Raw genomic sequence first — 17,070 nt, 5'->3', positions numbered from 1 at the left:
CGGTGATAGTGGTGATGGCCACCATTTATCAAATACCAACTACAGACCAGCTGCTGGGCCAGGTGCTCTGTGTACGTCTGTGGTTTCTACCCCCCACTGCATGTTAGAATCACCTGGGGAATTAACAAGCAAAAATATACAGCAGTCCCACTCCATAGCAATTAAATCAGAATTTTCTTTTCCAATATTACTTCCCAGAGTTCCTTTTCATAAACTCTTTTCAAAATTACCATGTAATTTCCCATGATTATTAAAGTAATGAATAATCCTGTTAAAGTATGTCAATAATAAAGAGAATAAGAAAATTAAAATCATATATGATTCCCACACAGAGAAATGCTCTATTAACATTTTTTAACAACTTCATTGAGTTCTAATTGACATGCAGTAAGTTGCACACATTTGAAATGGACAGATTGAAAAGTTTTGACATTCCATTAACTTTTTGATATATTTCTTCTGATCTCTTTTTTTGTTTGTTTGTTTTTTGAGACAGAGTCTTGCTCTGTCACCCAGGCTAGAGTGCAGGGGCACAATCCCAGCTCACTGCAACCTCCACCTCCCAGGTTCAAGTGATTCTCCTGCCTCAGCCTCCTGAGTAATGGGATTACAGGTGCGTGCCACTGTGCCTGACGAATTTTTGTATTTTTAATAGAGACGGTGTTTCACCATCTGGGCCAGGCTGGTCTCGAACTCCTGACCTTGTGATGCACCCACCTCAGCCTCCAGAAGTGCTGGGATTATAGGCGTGAGCCACTGTGTCTGGTGTCTTCTGATCTCTTTTCCTCCTTCCCTCCTTTTGTCTCTCCCTCCTTCTCTCCCTGTCCCTTCCTCTTTCTTTTTTTTTTTTTTTTGAGACGGAGTCTCGCTCTGCTGCCCAGGCTGGAGTGCAGTGGCCGGATCTCAGCTCACTGCAAGCTCCGCCTCCTGGGTGTATGCCATTCTCCTGCCTCAGCCTCCCGAGTAGCTGGGACTACAGGTGCCCACCACGTCGCCCGGCTAGTTTTTTGTATTTTTTAGTAGAGACGGGGTTTCACCGTGTTAGCCAGGATGGTCTCGATCTCCTGACCTCGTGATCCGCCTGTCTGGGCCTCCCAAAGTGCTGGGATTACAGGCTTGAGCCACCGCGCCCGGCCAACCCTTCCTCTTTCTCTAATACACATTTTGTATTCTATTCTTTTTAAGTTAACATTTATGATAAAATTTTTCTGTACAATTTTTTTTAATACATGAGTGTAATGGCTATACAATATTCTGTTGTATGGCTGTCATAGTTAATTTAACATTCATTTAATTTTGGACAGTTATATAATTTCTACCTTTTTACTATCAGAAACAAAAGTATAATGAACTGTTATAAATTGTCCTTGTCAGTTTAGACTATTATATATAGAATTTTGGTTGAGTAAAAAAAAAAAACTTTGTGCCTCAGTTTTCCCATCTGCAAATGGGGTTCATGTTGATACCTACCATGTAAGGATGTTTGATGAATAAATGAAATATTACTTTTGCATAATAATATTTAGTGCAGCACTCAGCATTTTATTTTTTATTTTTGAGGTGGAGTCTTGCTCTTGTCACCCAGGCTGCAGTGCACTGGCATGATCTTGGTTCACTGCAAGCTCTGCCTCCGGGGTTCAGGCAGTTCTCCTGCCTCAGCCTCCCAGATAGCTGGGACTACAGGTGCCCACCACCACGCCTGGCTGTTTTTGGATTTTTAGTAGAGACGGAGTTTCACTATGTTGGCCAGGCTGGTGTGAAACTCCTGACCTCAGGTGATCCACCTGTCTCTGCCTCCTGAGGTGCTAGGATTACAGGCATAAGCCACTGTGCCTGGCCTCACCACTCAGCATTTTATAAGTGTTCAATTTCTATTAGCTGTTGTCTTTATCATTTTTGGCATTTAGCTGTATGTGTGTATAGCCTTTCTCCCATATTAAGTGGAACCCCTTTGAAGACTAAAAACTTATGTTATGCTTTCTGTCTCCTTCAGAGGCGACTGCACGGTGGTAAGCACATGGCCAAGCTTATACAATTTTTGAATAAAGTCACTGAATTGATCCATTAGTCAATCAACCAATTCAACCTTTTAAAAATGGGTTTTCAACTACTGTAGGCTCTCACAGCTCTCCTCCAGCCTGGAAATTTGGCATAGGCTTTGCCCATATTTGCTCCTTACTTCCTGTCATGCTCATTCCCTTTTAAATCATTCTGCATACAGGGAACCGGAGTTACAGGTGCCTGCAGTAGGGGTGCTCAGGAGGATTCCATGGCCTCTCACACTGAGCATCTCATATAGTTGCCCTAGGGAGGACTCAGACTCATCAGAAGTGGGTGGGGCTGGAGATTGGAAGGAAAAAGAATGGATGCTTTTGCCTGTGAGAGATGAGATCCAGGAAAATAAGGCAAGGGAAGAGCTGAAATGCGGGTAGGGTTCAGGTCATGGTGAGCTCCGACCTGATAGGAGTAGGACTGATGTTATTTTGCTGGCAGGGGTGGTGTTGGGGGACAATGGCTGGATGGTATGTTTCCCTCCTCATGTGGCTAATCTATGTAGGTTACAGAAGCTTTCCCACAGTTCCATATTACTGCATGACTCTGGATCTACTGATGGATGGGAGGCAGCTGTAAGCAGCAGGCAGCCCCCACTTGCCATTGGATTTGGGGTGTGTGCCAGGGTCAGGATTGGAGGAGAAGCTCAAGGTGATGAATGTTACCTCTTCTGGCATTTTGTTTTTTTCATCGCTGTGGCAGGATAATTAATTTGACTGCCAATTAATGTTTGTTCTCTATTTTTTCTTCTCCCTTGAAAGCAGGTTGCTAGGGCCTTAGTGAGCCTTGGAATCAGAGATTCCGAAGTTTTTAACTATGTGGAAAATAGAAGCTTCTGGGAGCCAATTTCTCCTTCTTCTTTTGGAACAACTAAACTGAAAAACAAGATTATACTTGTTTTTTTTCTTGAAAAGGGAGGGAGAGAGTAGAGGGAGGCTTCCAGCAATTATGGTGCCTCACTTTAATCATGAATCCACACCTGGCTTCAGAGGAGCATCCTAGAAGGTTGCAGTAGCTCAGAGGGGATGGCCATGTAGTCAACCTATGAAGGTGAGAATCTAGGCGCCAGGGGTCCCACCCTAAGCAAAGATTCTTGGGCCCCATGCATGACATGGACACAGAAGGCCACCATATCTCAAGGGATCACAATGGGCTTGATAGATGAGGATAGCATCAGTAGTCACAATGGACTAATAGCCCCTACTGCCATTCCTGGTATCACATAAGGCTTCTCAATTCTGGTGCATCTTTAGGAGGAGACTCATTGCCTAGATGTCTGACTGAAATTCCCTCTGGCCTGGTGAGATGGAGATTCGGAGTTGGAGTTAAGTTTACTATAATAAATTAGAGAAAGGTGTATTTCTTGCAGGCATACATTTTCTTTTTTTAATCTATTTTTTCTTTTTTTATTTTTATTTTTATAAGTTTTTATTTAAAAGATTCCCTTTTTAATCTGTTCCAAAGTGTTGGCAGCTGAACTATACAAGTTCCTGCCACTCATCCTTCCAGTACAGTTTTCTGAGGACATACTTTTTAAATGGAAAAATAACAGGAGGACCCTCTAACTGAAACCAGGTAGGACCAGAGTCAGTTCCTCAGGCCCCTGCGGCAGTCTGGCCAAAGCTGGCCTTATGAAGCGAGCGTGTGGAGAAGTCTGGGGAACCAGGCCCTCCCTCTTGTGAGGAAAGGGCTGAGCAAAACTCATGTTCTCTTTAGTGAAAAATGGTCCAAATTCAGATCCAAAAGCCTCCATTATGGCATTCCCTGGCACTCTTCTTACACTTTATACATTGAAGGCAGCTCCCTCTTTTATGGCCAGTATAAGCAGGCAAAGAAACAAAGGAATATAGATACATATATGTGTATATATATATTTTATATAGGTAAAATATATACATATTATATATATGTATATATATATATTTGGGGGTAGGGAAAGGAGAGGAGGGTCACGTAAACCTAAACAGTCATCGCATTACCCCAAATGAGCCTGACTTTAAAAAAAGATAATAAATAACTCCTGGGGGTTAAGTGACAACATGGGTGCAGCAAGAAGGGAAAGGGCACAAATTTAACTATTAAATACACTTTGATATTTGTTTGGCAGAGTTCAGGCCAACCCCAGGCTTCTGCCCTTGCCAGACAGGTAAGCTGATGATATTCAAAGAAAAAAATAAAAATATTTAAAAAAAAAATTCAAGCAGAGCTCCATATCACAGTTTTCCTTCAACTCAGTTGGCCGGCAGGCAGTTTCCCGACCACCAGGAACAGAAACTTTGGCTCCAAGGTAAATGAAACAAACAAACAAAAAAAAGTATTTCCACTTACAATATGAAAATACAGAAACTTCATCAAAGAAAGAAAACTATCAAAGAAGTCTACTTCCAGCAAAACTGAGGTAGCACTGCTTTCTCTGCATTCAATGCTTAAGTGGTTCTCAGTACAACATGTTCTTAAAAAATGCTCACTTGACTGACAGGTGCAGCATGTTGATGGAAAAACTCAACATGAAATGCAATAGGTCAAAGAAGGAATGAGCAAGAAGTGAGGGAAATCAGGGTTCTGGATAAATTAGCTTAAAAGGGGGTTGTCACCAGACTACACATGCCCTTGGCTGGCCTTGGCTCTCCAAGAGCTCTAAATCGCCTGGGAATTAATGCAATGTGGTTAACAGTTAACACTGCTATTCAAATCTGTGTAAATCTTTAAAAATAATTATTACAACCTAAATTCAACCATGTAAACAGCACTACACATAGTACAGACCTGCCCTGAAAACCAGTAAGCAAAACTGAGATCTGGCACTGCATCATTTTGTAATGTTAATTCAACCTAACAGTCCCATCCCCCTCCCTGCTCTATGCCCTCCCCTACTGGAAAAAACAAACAAAAAACAAACAAAAAAACCCTAATTTGTGCAAGAAATGGCAGGCTTATTCTATCTGAAGGCTTCAAAAAAAGATACACAACATGTAACCAGGTTCAAATATTCTGGGAGATCCCCCCAAAAAGGAAATAACCAAAATAACCAAAAAAATGAAGAAAGTGCCTAAAACATGATACAGCATTTTATAGCCCTTTCAGATACAAGGCAGAGAAAGGTGTAAAGTAGAAAATATCCGGATCTTCAGTAATTTCCAAAATGGTCCAATTCCTCTGTTGGCTGCAGGGCAGCTGGCAGATCCTTGCTGTTGCTCCTGGGACAGAGCCATGAAGTCTGCTCCTCGGGACACAAGCCCTCGGGCCCTGAGCTGGGTGCACCTCTCCCTTCCCCTTCTCTTTTCCTTCGCTCCATTTCCCACGCCACAAAGGTGTCAAAGAGACTTGGCCAGGCCTCATCTTCACTGTAGTTGCTGAGGTCAGGGCCAATCACCTGAGTGAAGTTAAGGAACATGTTCCAAGTGTCCCGGGAGATGCCCTTGATCTCCGAGGGGTTCTCTGTTAGGAAGTTGAGCCATTGGGCCAATACCGGAGGATTGTTCTGGGTAAAGACTAGTTTCCACAGGGCAATGGCTATTTCCCGATGCAGTGACTGCTGCCCTTCTTCAGAGTCCAGGCCAAACTGAAATGTAAACCGGTAGAGATCCTTGCATTTATCCTCTTGTTTGGCTTCTGTTAAGAGGCTAGGGAACCCTGCACAGATTCCGTCAATGCTGTCTGCACTTATTGCTTTGCAGCCATCAAAAAACTCCTTCCTGGTGAATTTGCACATGGTTGCAGCCTGGAACTTCCAAGCCAAGAGCAGCACTCGAAATTCTGTGGGGTCGACACATAGGTCATTGCAAAAGCGCTCCATGCCTTCCTCCAAAATTGCATCTTCCCGCTCATCCTTGTGGCGCCTGAACAGTTCTTCCAACCTCTGCAAGGAAGACTCCTCGGCATTGGACTTGGACTCCCTCCCAGCATCTCCCGAGGATGTCGGCAGCTGGCAGGCCTCAGTGGCAGCCTCGGCCTTCTTGGTCCCTTTGACAAGGATATCTCCACCTGGCTTGCCACAGGGTGGTACCTGCTCCTCACGGTGGCCTGCACCCCGCCTGCTGTGTGACTTGTTGCTGGGGTCACGGTCTCCATTCTTGCTGCCCAAGGTCGATGAGGGATTCTTACACTTGGTGACACACTGGCCCATGGTGCTGGTGGCCCGGCCTCTAGAGTGGCCCCCTCTGGATCGGATGCCCTCGCTGCCACTGGCCCATGTACCTCAACATGCCATCAGCCAGAGGAGCCAGCCAACCCACAACTCCAATAGCAAGTGGCATCAGCTGGCTTTCTAGGTTGCCCACCTTTCAGAAGAGTTTGTCCAAAAGCAGCTGCTCCAGAGGTTCCTCCAGTCAAACCGTTTCTGGAAACGACGGCGGCCCGGCGGGTCCAAACCACCTACCATCCCCGCTCGTGTTTCCAGGCTCCCTACCCCCGCCGCCGCGGCCTCTTCTTCCACCACTGCCACCGCCTCCTCTTCATCTCTGCAGGCATACATTTTCATGCCCACTGAGATTTCATTCACTCTGCATCTGAGAACTGAAGATGGCGTTTCCCCTTCTTACATGGAAGAGTTATAGTCAGAATGAAAGTAAAAGTGGGGAAATTGTAAGTGCTGTAAACTCTGTGAGGGCAGGGATATACCCAGCACCTACGTGGAAAGCCTTCAATAAGTGTTTGTTGAGTAAATGATGAATAAACAAGTAGGCAAAATGTAAACAGTTATTTTCACTTGATGGGTTTAGGAAGGAAAACTGGGACGTACACTGGCTGAATTTCTCTACTTCTGTGGCCCCTCTAGTCTTGAGTATTACATTCAACTCACTCATTTAACAAAGGCAAGCACGTGGCAGCACCAGAGGCCAGTAAATATCCTCTGAGGTCCCCATAACTGGCTGCCCTGAACACTGGAGAATAGGAGTTGGGAAAGGCAGACACGTTCAATTAAATTTCTCTAGGCTCACTGACTTGTCATCAGGTCTATTGCCTAATTTTCTTTCACCTGCTCCAGGTTCTTCTAGACACACAATCTAGGAGATGTGCCTGCCTGATACCCTCAGGTGGCAGAAAAGGTCGCATCTGCGTCCTGAACCTATCACAGGGGACCCGGTGTGTCCTGGACCCAGAACTCTGTGGCTGGTATAAAAGCAGGCTTCTGTTTCTTGTTGACCTCTCTCATTTTCCAAACTGCATGGTACATAAAGCCCTGACTCAAGCCATTTTCCCCATTAGCTCTACCTGTGCATGAATGCCTCATTGCATTTCAAATGTCAAACTCTAATGGAATAATAGGCCTTAACCTAGAGCAGACAGTGAGGCTGATCAGTTGTTATAAAAGCATTATTAATGAAAATGAGAAAATGGCATATTTAGGAGAGTGTCAAACAAAGAGAACAGTGGGCCAGAATAATGGCTTTGCTGTTCATGGGAAGCAGCTGCAAAGGCACAGGTCTGCTTCAAAACAGACGCAGGGACGCTGTGTCCCAGGTAGTGATGGAGATTGCATCTTTCATCACAGGAGGGCAGCACATTGCCTGAACATTAGTTCCTTGCTTCTCACTGTGTCCCTGAGACAGATGTCACAGAGGGTGGGGAGAGATTGGCAGGAGGCTGTGTTTTGAAACCACCAGGAGTCGGGGACTGCAAGGCGAAGTGGAAAATGAGGGTGATGCAAATTGCTTTGGGACCAGAAAAGGCCCAGTATAGGCTTAGAACCAAGAGAATTGAGTTGAGCAGAAAAAGCCCCAGTGAAGCACCAAAAGCAGGACGTGAGTTTGTTCATCTACTTGCACTTCCAGGGTGATGTAAGGAAAGTTCCTTGACCTTTCTGGCCCCAGTTTTACAGAGACAATAATATCTGTTCTGCCTCCTTCCGGTAATTGTTGTGCTGTGGTAATAGATGTGGAAGTGATCTCAAAATATATTATAAGTATATTTTAAATATATTATATTCAAAATATAAGTTTATAAGTGTATTTCGCCCAGCAAGTGTTTAACAATTTATCTAACAATTTTGCATCCATAATACAGGAGGTACTGTGTTGTATGCAAAGATAAACATGTAAAAAAACATTACTTTAGAATCCAGATGACTACAAGGTAAGGCAAGTGATGATAAATCCCTAAAGTGCAATGTAAAGAGCTATGAGACTTTACAGGAACAAGAAAGAGCTCATTTCTGGCTTTAGGCCCAATGGAAAGTTGCCTGTGGATACAGGTGGCAGGAAAGTGAAGACCATAGTCTGGGCAGATAGGGCGAGACAGCGTTCCAAGTGTGGGGAACAGAGAAAGACATGGAATGGAAGGGCCTAGTGGTGTTCATGGAGTGCAGAGTAATTGGTTGTTAGGAGTGAAGGGTGCTCACGGAAGTCAGTGAAAGATGCAGCTCAAATATGAAGAAGCGGCATGTCTATGAAGGTCATGAAAGCTGGAATGAGAAGTGAACTGTATTTGTTGCTAATGGGGACCTCTGTAGGAAAATTTTTTTTATCTTTTTAAAGTCTTTTATCAAGAATAAATGCTGTTTGCCTTTTTTTTTTTGAGACAGAGTCTTGCCCTGTAGCTCAGGCTGGAGTGCAGTGGTGTGATCACAGCTTACTGCAGCCTCAAAGTCCTAGGCTCAAGTGATCCTCTAGCCTCAGCCTTCCAAGTAGTAAGGACTACAGGTGCATGCCACCATGCCCAGCTACTTTTTTGTAGAGATGGGATTTCACCATATTGCCCAGGATAGTCTCAAAGTCCTGGGCTCCAGTGATCTGCCCACCTTGGCCTCCTAAAGTGCTACAATTACAGGCATGAATCACTGAAACCTGGCTGGGGTTTTTCAAGTAATTTAATTTGGTTGGACAGTATAGTGTGGACTAAAGAAAGACGGGAAGCCCCTGTTAGGAGGCTCTTGGAATAGTCCAGATGTAGTATACTAAAGGCTGGACTGGGATAATGATGAGAGAACAAAAAGGAAGGAATAAAGGCAAGAAATGGGAAAAAGGAAAAATCATCAAGTGCCCATTAGATATAAGGATCCAGGGAGAGAAGGTTGAGATTAGGAAGGGGAAGGTGCAAGAATGAGCCCGAGGAGATAGGGTGGAGGTGGACTCAGAAGAAGCTTTTGGGCTACTCTAAGTCAGACACTCTAAGATGTCTGACTCCTGTCTGTAGCTATGTGGAAATCACGAAGCTTCTAACTGACACAATGATGCCATCCAAATTTTCTTTTGGGAGGATCCTATCTAGACTGGAGTCAGAAAAAGCGGTGGCAGAGAGAACTGTCAGGAAACGTTATTATCTATTGCTTAGATTTTAAAAAGTTGATGAAGGCCGGGCACAGTGGCCCATGCCTGTAATCCCAGCATTTTGGGAAGCTGAGGCGAGCAGATTGCTTGAGCCCAGTACTTTGAGACTAGCTTGGGCAACATAATGAGGCCGCCAGCTCTACAAAAAATACAAAAATTAGCCAGGTGTGGTGGCATGCTCCTGTGGTCCCAGATACTCTGGAGGCTGAGGTGGGAGCATGGCTTGAACTTGGGAGGTCAAGGCTTCAGTGAGCTGTGATCACTCCACTGCACTCCAGCCTCAGTAACAGAACAAAACTCTCTCTCAAAAAGAGAGAGAGAGAAAAGCAAAAAAAAAAAAAAGCTGATGGGATGTGATGCTCATGTGATGAAAGGCAAGAAAGAAAGAATTATTTCTGAGTTGGAACTTACAAGGGAAAAAGAGGAGTTGAAGGTGACTCAATTTTCTACCTGTGGAAAGTAGGTGTATGGTGACGTCTGTTACTGGGAACCAGGGAAACAGGCAGAGAAATGGCTTTGTGGAGAACAGAAATTAATTCAGTTTTGGACAAGCTGAGTTTTAAGTGCTTTTAAAGATCCAGGTGAAGATGTTCAGGAAGTAGCTAGAAATAAAGACCAAGAACTCTTTGGTGACATAGGGGATGAAAACAGCGATGGGAGTCAGCAGCACAGAGGTATAAATAGAAACAGATCTCGTAGGATGAGAACAGCACCAAGCATAGGCTCCTGAGGAACTCCAGCCTTTATGAGGCATTTTAGAGTCTATACAGAGCTGTAACAACCATTATGTCTTTTGATCGTTAGAACCCTGTAGGGTAGGTAGTGAAGGCTTCTTTATAGGCTAGGTCTCTTGGCAAGACAAATGTATGAACATGGGGAGATCCAGTGGCCTGATATTATAGTGATATTCGAACTTACTTTGTGGAGGAAATTTACCCATTTTCCTTGGTCGTTTCTTTATTGCTTTGGGCCTTTGGAGGAAAAAATTTCCTCCTTACTCTTTGAGTTAAACTCTTTATTTTATTTTTATTTTTTTTGAGACAGTCTCGCTCTGTCTCCCAGGCTGGAGTGCAGTGGCGTGATCTCAGCTCACTGCAAGCTCCGCCTTCTGAGTTTACGCCATTCTCCTGCCTCAGCCTCCTAAGTAGCTGGGACTACAGGCGCCCGCCACCATGCCTGGCTAATTTTTTGTATTTTTGGTAGAGACGGAGTTTCACCACATTAGCCCAGTTGGTCTTGATCTCCTGACCTCGTGATCCGCCCGTCTCGGCCTCCCAAAGTGAGTCAAACTCTTTATAAAGATCACTAGGAGAGAAATCTAAATGAGAAGACAAAGGGCCATAAAATGGACAGGATATTGTTATATTAGTCGGGAATGCTTTTAGCTGCAGGTAACTAACAAAAGTTGAACATAGGGGTTTGTTTTCTTATATGAGAACCAGTCTGGAGACAGAACTGAAGGTGTTGATTCAGTAGTTCAATGAGAACTAACTTACTTGGCCTTTAACTTAAGGTTATTAGAGGACTTGCATGCTCTAAGCATCATGTCCCTTCAGTGCAGGAAAAAGAGAGGATGCCATCTACGCTGATTTTTTTTTTTCATTAGCAAATAATAAACGTGATCAGAAATGCTACAGAAGACTCTTTCTTACTTATTGGTCAGAACTGTGTGTGGTTACCCCTAGCTGTCTGTGTGTTTAGGAAAGTGAGACTATAGCTTTTCCATTCTCTATAATGAAGCCAGACAAGGAAGAAGAAAGAATCTGGGAATGGACGTCTGGTTGGCCAACCAGCAGTGCTTGCTATGTAGGTCACCTAATCATGCCACCTTGTCTCAGTCATAGCATTTACTATTATTGTTAAAAATTGCAACCATAAACATAATAAGGCAATGGAAATAATCCCTGATCATTATCACAGCATTGTTTTACTTTTAAAAGATTTTTTTTTTTTTCACATTTACAAAAATCAGCTTTCTTTCCTTACTGCAATCTTTTGAGGCTGGTGTTCTCTGATAGATGAGGAAACTGAGTACAGGAGTGGCTGAGTGACTTGCCTAAAGTTGTGAAGTTGGTTAGTAGCAGAGCTGGAATGACCTGATTCTAATAACTGCTCCTGTGTGGCCGGGGCACGAGTAAGTCATGACAAAGCTCTCAGCCCAGACCTCTTTCCATTGGACCACAAAGCTTTTTGTCCAAATGCTAAAATGGTTACTGTTCCAAGTCCTGGGGCCTTGGCATCTTGAGGGATGAGTTAGAATGTATGATCTGGGTGCAGCATGTCCTTCAGGCTTCCCACACTGCCTCTGGTCATAGGTAAGTAGAGACAGTAAGGTGCTGGAGAAGGACAAGCCCTCTGCTGAGGTCCTTTCCCCATTATTAGAATTCTTCCTCCATCACCTCTCCTTACAACTGGATAGATGCTGTAGAATGAGAGACAAAAACAACTTTATTGCTCCATACATGTTATAAGGCATTTAGGAAACTTGCTAAATAGAAAGGAGGTATTCATCTGTGAGCAAACAACAACAGTGTCACGAAGCCACACATAAAACTGTGGCCCAGTTGCTGAGATTCTCTAGGTGTCCTGATATTCTCCAGGTGTCCTGATATTCTCCAGGTGACCAGACTCAACCTGTTACGTTTGTCTGTAATCCCCAGTCTACAAGTAGTGGGACACCTAGTGTCCCACTTCACATCTCTGGGAATTCCTGGGGAAGGGGCGTATATTTTCCCAGTGATTTTTTTTTTGTTCTGGCTTTTCTCTTTTTGTTTAATTATTTCAGTTTATGGTTCACATCATCAAAAAATATATATACCAAACAGTATATAATCCTATTATAAATTTTATCATTTGGTGCTGGTTAGTGCTCTATTCTTTCATGCTCTCAAAATATTGCCTCCACAGGGCTGTGTGTATTTCAGACTTTACCTAAGCTTTGGAGCCCTGCAGGGGATGACCTGGCTAGGTCCGGGGTGAGGCAAGTACCGTACTTTAAGAGTGAGCACCTCCTAAAATTTTGCAGCCTAGGTACCATTTTTTTTTTGTTTGTTTTGAGACAGAGTTTTGCTCTTGTTGCCCATGCTGGGGTGCAGTGGCAAGATCTCGGCTCACTGCAACCTCCATCTCCCGAGTTGAAGCAATTCTCATGCCTCAGCCTCCCGAGTAGCTGGGATTATAGACACCCACCATCATGCCTGGATAATTTTTATATTTTTAGTAGAGACAGGGTTTTGCCATATTGGCTCCGCTGGTCTCTAACTCCTAACCTCAAGTGATCCATCTGTCTCGGCCTCCCAAAGTGCTAGGATTACAGGCATGAGCCACCGTGCTCAGCCCCTAGGCACCACTCTTATCTCACCCTAGTCTGGTTCTGGGGATAGTATCCCATCACAGAAAAGCAAACTACTTAAAACTGATTAATATCTGTTCTTTAAATCTCTAAGCCATTCTCACCCACATAGCATTTATTTATCCTCTGCTGCACCGAGGCTGAACCATCTTTCTCTCAGCTCTTCTCTCTGGGGCTCGTTTCGTATTACATGTTCGGATACTGAATCCTACCTCTCTTCTCTTCTCTTTTCCTCAGTTCCTTTCAGCTTAGCCAGAGCGTGCTCCCTGGGCATCCTTTGTTTGTGAGAGTCCATCAAGATTTCTAGCTAAACAAAAATGAACTCTTTGTTCTACTTATGAAGAACATTGGTGCAGTCCCATAATTGCAGGCTATCAATCTATAGAGAAGTGGGAGATCAGTGTATCTGGACCGTGTCTCTAGAGATGCTCAAAATCTGGAGACAGCTGACTGTACTCAGCAGGGGGCCTTTTTGCTGGGAAGCAGTGCAATGAGGTGAACGGAGCACTGGCCTTGAAGCTGGCCAGCCTGGGGCTGTGGAGCTGGCTGGGTGCATGCTGGCAACTTACAAGTTTTGTGGGTTTGGGTCAGTCTCTTCACCATCTTGAGTTCCAGTTTACTCATCTGTAAAATGGTGTTGAAATTATACGAGATTATATGTATGAAGTTCTTTCTAAACTGTATAGTACTCTAAATGCTCTTGTTGTTATAATGTAACAACGATAACAACAACAAACCCAAGGACAGGCTCCAGAGTATTTGTTAAAGCAAGTTTCTTATTGTGTAGGCATGGCTTGTGTGGCCGAGGTAGGATGACTTGGACTAAGGTAAGAGTACTGGAGATGCAGCCACAGGAAAACAGGATGCCATGTTTTCTACTAAATGACCCACTGCAGGAAGTCACCTGCTTCCCTCTCTTGTCCCCACAGAGCTCCTCTCTCAGGAGTAGCAATTAAGAAGGGTCTGAAGTGGCAAGTCCAATTAATGACTAATTGCTAAAAGTGTTAGAAGAATTTTAACCAGGCTCCTAATGATCACTTAAGAGACCATTAGGTGCATGCCTGAGGCAGTGGGGTAGCCTGAGGAAAACAAACAAAAACCTCTGATCTCCTGAGGAGGTCTCTCCTTCAAGGGCATTTTGAAAGCATCTCTCAACTGGAAGTCTGCTGAGATGTGGCTGCAGAAATAATGCCTAGGACTCCCTCTGTTTGTGTTCTGTCTGTGGATTTCAGTTTTACTGTCAGCAAAAGGAACAAAGTGGAATTCCGTGCAGTATTAAGTGCAAATGTAGAGCTGGGAAAGTGATTGACACTTGGCTTTGTTATTTCTCTTCTATTTATATGTGACTATCACTATATTTTGAAATAATGCTTTGACTACTGCAGCATGTCTTCCTTACTGGCCGATGGAAAACATGGAAAATTCTAGTCAAAAAATTATCTCCCTAGTATTTTCAATTAGAAGTGCTGTATTACAAGAAATTGATCCTAATGAATGAAGCAGACATTTACTACCTGTGTTGGGAGTAACGTGGGAACATGGCTTCTTGGGTATGGGGATATTCTTTAGAGCAACACATTTTAGGATCGTTGGGGATATGGTTTGGCTCTGTGTCCTCACATAAATGTCATCTCATGTTGTAATCCCCCTGAGTTGAGGGCGGAAAGTGATTGGATTATGGGGGCGGTTTCCCCCATGCTATTCTCGTGATAGTGAGTGTCACGAGATCTGATGTCTTTAAAAGTAGCAGTTTTTCCTGTGCTCACATTTATTCTCTTTCCTACCGCCTTGTGAAGAAGGTGCCTGCTTCCCGTTCTGCCATGATTGTAAGTTTCCTGAGGTGTTCCTGGCCATGCTTCTTGTTAAGCCTGTGGAACTGTGAGTCAGTTAAACCTCTTTCCTTTCTAATTACCCAGTCTCACCACAGGGGAGTCTCAGTGAGCGGTGGCTTGCTGAAATGGGGAAGAGACTTTTCCACTGTTCCCATTTTACTTTGGAGGCTTCTAATTAGAAATGACTGGGAATATTGTTTCTGGAATTTTTAGAAAACCACATATTTAGTTCGTGGTGAATGGGAAAAGTGAAATGAATAAAATCCCGAGATAAGAAAGTGAGACTTAGAATATTAACCTTCTTATTTTAATTCAATGTTTCTTAACAGTGATATTTAAGAATTAACTTCTTTATTTTGTTTTTATTAATGCAGAATTTTTTTTCCTGCCCTTTGGAAAACCTACTGGCCTATTTGCAAAGACAAGTACTTATACTTGCCCTAAATATTCCCTGGTCGAAATGTAATAAAGAGGCATATTCCTGTTTGTGGTTCAGGACTTAATACATGAGGCAAATTCCTTTATCATCCATGGGGGATTGAAGTATATTTATTTTTGAGACAGAACCTCATTCTGTCACCCAGGCTGGAGTGCAGTGGCGTGATCTTGGCTCACTGCAACGTCCACCTCCCAGGTTCAAGCTTCTTGTGCCTCAGCCTCCCAAGTAGCTGGGACTATAGGCACATGCTACCATGCCTGGCTAGTTTTTCTATTTTTAGTAGAGACAGGGTTTTACCATTTTGGCCAGGCTGGTCTTGAACTCATGGCCTCAAGTGATCCACCTGCCTCAGCCTCCCAAAATGCTGGGATTCCAGGTGTGAACCACCATGCCTGGCCTGAAGTGTAAATTTGTTTAAAACCACAGTAGCAAAATAGTCCAATGCATTTTCCATGGTCAGCCCTGCTTTATAATTAGGAATGTTGTGTGTTAGTTACATTTTCAATAAGTGGGACTGAATTTTGGAGAATAGAAGCTATCAGAAGGTACTCAAAGCTGTGATTCAGTGAAATGTCTGCACGTGGAGGAATTATAAATGTGGCTAGAACCAAGTCCTGGTGATTTGAGAATATTATATCATATTTTACTATCAATGTTGATGTCAACGTGTTACAGTGTCTGTAATTCACTTTACATACTTCAGTATAGATTGGATAACAGTAAGAATGTGTGTGAGTTAGTTTAAGCTGCATGTTTGGGGAAACCAGTGGCCCTAATCAGAAATTCATGCTCCAGGAGTGTCCAGTTAACAATTAATCAGAAAAAGCCATACTCCAGATGGAACTACTGGGGACTTCTGCTATACTTATTTTTGATCAACCCTAGAGGATTTGCTGACTAGAATAATAGATGTTAGGCATGAGGTATAACAGGTGAAATTAGTGACTTGTTTATTAGCTTAATTGACATTTGTAAGGGGCACTTTTTGGTGAAATTAGTGTTATTAAAGAAGTATGAATCAGTTAAAATTCTTTAAAGATACTCTTTACACTTTTACAAATAAGGTTTAACAAGCTAGCGAGCCCTCTAGGGAGATCTCATTATCTGATGCCTCATCACCTGTGACCAGAGGCAGTGTGGGAAGCCTAAGGATATGCTGCACCCAGATCACACATTCTAACTCATCCCTCAAGATGCCAAGGCCCCAGGACTTGGAAGAGCAACCATTTTAGCATTTGGACAAAAAGCCTTGTGGTCCAATAGAAAGAGGTCTGGGCTGAGAGCTTTGTCATGACTTACTCATGCCCCGGCCACACAGGAGAAGTTATTAGAATCAGGTCATTCCAGCTCTGCCACTAACCAACTTCACAACTTCAGGCAAGTCACTCAGCCACTCCTGTACTCAGTTTCCTCATCTATCAGAGAACACCAGCCTCAAAAGATTGCAGTAAGGAAAGAAAGCAGATTTTTGTAAATGTGGAAACAAGAAAAACCTTTTAAAAGTAAAACCATGCTGTGTAGTGATCAGGGATTATTTCCACTGCCTTATTATGTTTATAGTTGTAGTTTTTAACGATAATAATAAATGTGATTGAGACAAGTTGGCATGACTATGTGATCTGTGTAGCAAGCATTGCTGGTTGGGCAACCAAATGTTCATTCCCAGTCCCTTCTTTTACTGGAAAGTACAAGATCGCAGTCTTTTTCTATAAGGGACAGGATAGTTAATATTTTATGCTTTGCCAGTCAAATGGTCTCTTTTCCAATTACTCAATTCTGCCCTGTCCCATGAAAGCAGCCATGGACAATAGGTACAGGCCGGGCTGGTCTTTTGTCCATTGGTAGAAGTTTGTCAACCCCTGCAGATAAGTGTTTCATTCACAACAGGTGACTCAAGCCACAGTGGATTACCTAAAATGATGAACCCATTGAATGTCAGTGAGCAGATAGAGCAGACTGTGAGGAAGATTTTGTGATTACTTGATGATAAATGTTAGTATGTGTGTGGCCAAATTTATCCAGAGACTTGCTTCCATCATATGCTTGAAACAGAAAGTAAGCCTCATATATCTGAAAAATGTTGGTGGATACTTACCTAAGGACTTCATGGTTGTATGTACTGAATTG

General features: G+C 43.3%; 1 pseudogene; it reads right to left on the bottom strand.

The window, feature by feature from the left end:
- Window positions 1-5,179: 5,179 nt before the first annotated feature.
- Window positions 5,180-6,422, bottom strand: LOC111534303 (annotated as a pseudogene).
- Window positions 6,423-17,070: the final 10,648 nt, after the last annotated feature.

The sequence above is a fragment of the Piliocolobus tephrosceles genome, chromosome 15 (genome assembly GCF_002776525.5).
Source record: "Piliocolobus tephrosceles isolate RC106 chromosome 15, ASM277652v3, whole genome shotgun sequence".
NCBI classification, from domain to species: Eukaryota; Metazoa; Chordata; class Mammalia; order Primates; family Cercopithecidae; genus Piliocolobus; species Piliocolobus tephrosceles.
Note: the sequence above shows the minus strand (reverse complement) of the source record. Positions and strands in the feature narration are given on the sequence as shown.